Source organism: Nannospalax galili, unplaced genomic scaffold, assembly GCF_000622305.1.
Source record: "Nannospalax galili isolate Female #2095 unplaced genomic scaffold, S.galili_v1.0 scaffold611, whole genome shotgun sequence".
In the NCBI taxonomy this organism is placed as follows: Eukaryota; Metazoa; Chordata; class Mammalia; order Rodentia; family Spalacidae; genus Nannospalax; species Nannospalax galili.
The window spans coordinates 205,661-210,729 of NW_008330486.1; the positions used below are offsets into that span (position 1 = coordinate 205,661).

The 5,069-nt window shown below is 40.9% G+C and overlaps 1 pseudogene; it reads right to left on the reverse strand.

Annotated features, from left to right (window-relative positions):
- Positions 1–4,606, reverse strand: part of LOC103745823 — a 21,310-nt pseudogene extending 16,704 nt beyond the window's left edge.
- Between the last annotated feature and the right edge of the window lie 463 nt (positions 4,607–5,069).

The window sequence follows — 5,069 nt, forward strand, 5'->3', positions numbered from 1 at the left end:
CAGCTTCCGTTTGTATTTTACTCATTGTCTCAATGATATCACTTGTGAATCACAAGGCTATGTTTAATTTTTCTGTTTCTTTAATTTTCTTTAAACAGGAACAGTTCCTTGGACTTCTGTACTGCTAAGATTTAAAAAATATTTTATTTCTACTTTATGTGTATGAGTGTTTTGCCTGCATATATGTAAGTATACCATATGCATACAGTGCCTGCAGAAGCCAGAAAGGACATTGAATCCCCTAGAACTGGAGTTAGAGATGGTTGTTAGTGGCTATGTGGGTGCTGGGAACCAAACCTGGGTTCTCTGCAAGAGCAGCCAGTGCTCCTAACCACTGAGCCATCTCTCCAGCCCCAAGATTGTCACACTTAAAAATGAAGCCAGTTATTCTCTCTAATATCCCCAGTTTATGTGTCTAATGCTTCCTCATGCTGTAATTCAGAGGGCACGCAACAAGTGTTGTAAGAATCTATGACTGAGGATGGAAGGTGTGTTCAAAACCTCAGGTTGAGAGGACTGTGTTCTCTACTTTCAGAAATAAGACCCAGAAATGAGAGGACTAGAGAAATAGAGATTGAGGTTGAGTATGGGGAAGTTGGTGAGCTTGTGTCTCCCTTGACCTCTTCATAGCTAACTTTTTTGGAGACAACTGCATCCACTTCCTCCTCACCCACCCACCAGCTCCCACCACATTAGAGAAGAAAGTTCCACTTTAAAGGTTACCAGCAACCTTTTAATCATCAAATCCCATGGCTGTTCCTGGTATTCATTCCCCTCCATCTTCCTGCTGTAGATGCATCATATTTTTATAGATGTCTATTTGAGTTCAAATCACATTTCATACAATTCACCCAGGTGGAGCGCACAGTCCAGTGCCTTTCAGTGTGTTGGCGGTTCTGTGTCTATCACCTTAGTCTGCTTTAAGATGTATCATTAGCTCCTGAATAAAGCATGTTTTCCTTAGCTGTCACTCATGGTCCCCCTTTAGCTCTAGTCAAGCATTCATCTCTTCTCTGTCTTTGTGGATTTGTCTAATTTAGACGCTGAATAATGTTCCTAAGTTAGTGTGGAATACCACATTTGTGTATTCACTCATCACTCATTGGTCATTTGAGTGATTTTTGCCTTTTGGCTGTTATGAATCATGTTGCTTCCCTTCATCTTAAACATTTTTCTTCTTTTTTAAATATTTTTAAAAATTTTATGTGTATGAGTGTACTGTCTGTGTGTATTTAAGTGCAGCCATTAAGGCCAGACAAGGGCTTTAGATTTCCTGGAACTAGAGTTCTGGAACTGGAGTTATGGACGGTTGCTAGCTGCCATGTAGGTACTGGGAATCAAATAGTGCTCTTAACCGCTGAGCCAACTCCCCAGCCCCTTTTCTTCTTTTTGTTTTAACAACACTGTGTGTCATCTTACTGTAACAATAACATAATTACATTGTGAGAGAAAAGAAGTGGAGGGGGGGAAGGAAGGGAGGAAAGGAGTTGATCATTGTTCTGAGTAATTCCTGTTATGCTCCATGTGGGGTTTTATACATACTGTGACTCAACACTAGTTCTAAGCCAATATATGTGTGTAGGAAACAAATGATGAGTGCTTAAAGCAATGGTTTATTCACTCAACTTAGGGGCATCAGTTTCCAAAATAGTACAAAGCACTGAGAACTCATACAGTCACATGCAATGGGCAAGGGAAGTTAAAGGAGGGCTCGCAAGATGGCTCAGTGGGTAAAGGCATTTGTCACCATGCCTAGGACCCAACTTTGATCCCCAGGACGCACAAGGTAGAAGAATTGACCCTCACAGATTGTCTTCTTGCCTCTGTACATACAACGGAATGCACATGCCCACACACATAGACACATGTGTAAAATAAATATTCAATAAAATGTAACTTTTAAAAAGAACAAACACTAAAGGAGCTTCATAGTCACATGACTCTATATCCAAAGTCACGATATGCCTGGGTTTAGGGTAGGGGAAGATTGCTAAGACCAAAATAAAAATACTTAAAGTGCCAGGCATGGTGGCACAGGCCTTTAATCCCAGCACTCCGGAGGCAGAGGCAGGCAGATCTCTGTGAGTTCAAGACCAGCCTGGTCTACATAGTGAGTTCCAGGACAGCTGGGGCTACAGGGAGACCCTGACTCAAAAGACCAAAAGAAATAAAAAAAAGAAAAAGAACATACTAAAGTATACTCAGAAGATTATAATCCTATCACCCTTACAAAATTTTACCTATAAAACTTGGATGTGAATCTAATCTAACCATCAGTTTACAAGAAATGCAGAAGAGGGAGGAGCAAGTTAGGCACCAGCCACCAAGTCTGGGGACCTGAATTTGATTCCTGGGAACCCATCCATGTTGGAAGGACAAAACCAACTCCTATAAGTTGCTCTTTGCCCCCCGCCCCCAAACAAGTAAATAAAAATAATTTTTTAAAAAGCGCTGCAGGATGCTGAAGTGGGGGTGTAAATCATTCCATGATACAAATTGCAGATTTTTTTAAAAAAGATTTATTTAGCCAGGCGTGGTAGCACACGCCTTTAATCCCAGCACTCGGGAAGCAGAGGCAGGCTGATGATCTCTGTGAGTTCAAGGCCAGCCTGGTCCATATAGTGAGTTCCAGGACAGCTGGGGCTACAGGGAGACCCTGTCTCAAAAAAACAACAACAAAAAAGATTTATTTATTTTTAATTATATGTATGTGTGGGTATGTGTGTGTGAGTACAGGTGTCTGAGGATAGCTAGAGGCATTAGATACCCTGGGGCTAGAGTTACAGGCAATTGTGAGCCACCTGATGTGGATGCTGGGAGCCAAACTCAGGTCCTCTGCAAGAGCAGCAAGCACTCATAACCACTGAGTCATCTCTCCAGCCCCCAAAGAATTTCTTAACTGTAAGATGGAGTTATAAATGCTACTTTGTGAGCTTGATGTGAAAATCAAGAACATAGGAGAGTTTCATAGAAAGAAATTGGTTAATAAGTTTTGAAAGAGTTGAATCAAAAACCCCACTTACTATGCTGGGCAACTTCAATTCCAGCACCTGGGCCTGGGATGCTGAGGCAGGAGGATCACCAGTTTAAAGTCAACCTGGGCTACAACAGCAAGACTGTCTCAAACTCCTCTCCCAGACCCATCACCAATACACCTACTAAGATGAATAAGAAGAGTTAATAGCAAATGCAGGACCTTACTGCCAACTAGCCATAGATGAATTCACAGGTGATTCTAATATTTAGTAGGCAGAATAAAGTATAAATGAGGTGAATGAAAATTTTTAATGAATTAGTTTTAGGCCTATATCACTTTCTACATAGCCTTTAGGTGGCTACAAGCTCCAACTATGCTGTGTAGTTGGTAGCAAATAGAGTCTTGCTGTAAGTAGGGAATGGTATTATACAATTACACTGCTTCATATAAGTCTTTGTTTTAGAAACACATTGTTCCTTCAAGATTCACAGTATCGTCAGTGTTAACGTAGTATGCAACAGAGTAAATCATATAAGCCTCATTATTATTATCGTTTACTATTATTGCACAAAAGCTATGAAAGTAGGAAGATGGCTCAGTTAGCAAAATCCTTCCTATGCAAGCATGAGGACTTGAGTTCAGTCCCCAGAACCCACATAAAAGTCAGATGTGGTGATACACACATATAATCCTGGCAATGGGAAGGCAAATGGATCCCCCAGGCTTGTTGACCAGCCAGCCTAGCCACACTGGGGAGCCCAAGGCCAGTGAAAGACCCTGTCTCAAAAAACAAGGCTAGCCAGGTGTGGTGGCACACACCTTTAATCCCAGCACTTGGGAGGCAGAGGCAAGCGGATCGATGAGGCTTCACATTGAGGTCTTTGATCAATTTGGAGTTGACGACAGCTGGAGCTACAGGTAGACCGTCTAAAAAAGACAAAAAAAAAAAAGCCTAAATAAAATCTCAGCATTGACATGGAGAAGTGGGTAAGAAACCTCAACCCTATGTGAGGAACTATTTCAACCAATGGCTGCTGGAAGGAGAAGAGTCAGTTTCAGTTTTCTTTAAGAATGAGACTCTTCACTTCCTTGGCTGCTTCTTTTGATGTACAGAAGCTTTACAGTTTAATGAGGTCCCATTTGTTGATTCTTGACCTTGTTTCCTGAGCAACTGAAGTCCGGTTTAGAAAATCCTTTCCTACAAATATATCTTGTAGGTTATTGCCAATGTTTTCTTCTAACAGTTTCAGAATTTCAGGCTTCACATTGAGGTCTTTGATCAATTTGGAGTTGACTTTTGTGCAAGGTGAAAGATAGGGGTTTAGTTTCATTCTTCTACAGGTGGAGATCCAGTTTTGCCAGCACCATTTGCTGAACATGCTGTCTTTCCTCCAGTGAATGTTCTTGGCCCCTGAAGTCGTGACGATGGTAGTTATTTCATGCAGAAGGGGCTGCTGTATAGCATCATCTTATTAAAAGGACCTGGAATTTAAAAGGATTTGGTGCTAGGAGCTACATATGAGGGAGAACATACATCATTTGTTTCTAGATCCATCACTTACCTGCAAATTTCATCATTCCATCTTCCTTTGCTGCTGAATACAATTCCGTTGTGTAAATATACCACATTGTTGTTAACCACTTGTCAGTTGAGGGACACTTAGGTTGCTTCCATCTCTTAGTTATTGTGAAAAGAGTGTCAACAAACAGTTCTACAAGTGTCTCTACAATAGGATGAGTCTTTGGGTATATGCTAAGGAGTGGTATAACCAGGTCATATGGTAGGTTCATATTTAGTTTTTTAAGAGTTCTCCACACTGTTTTCCATAGAGGTTGCACGAGTTTCCAATCCCACCAGCAGTGAATGAGCATTCCCCTTTCTCCATATCCTCTACAGCATTTGATATTTGTTCTCTTAATCCTAGCCAGTCTGGTTGAGGTAAGGTTTTAATCTGCTTTTCCCTAATTACTACTGCTGTTGAACACTTTTTGAGATGTTTTTTAGCCATCTTTATATCTTCCTTTGAGAACTCTCTGTTTAGATCTTTAGCCCATCCTTTTTTTTTTTTTTTTTTTTTTAAAGAAGGGTCCC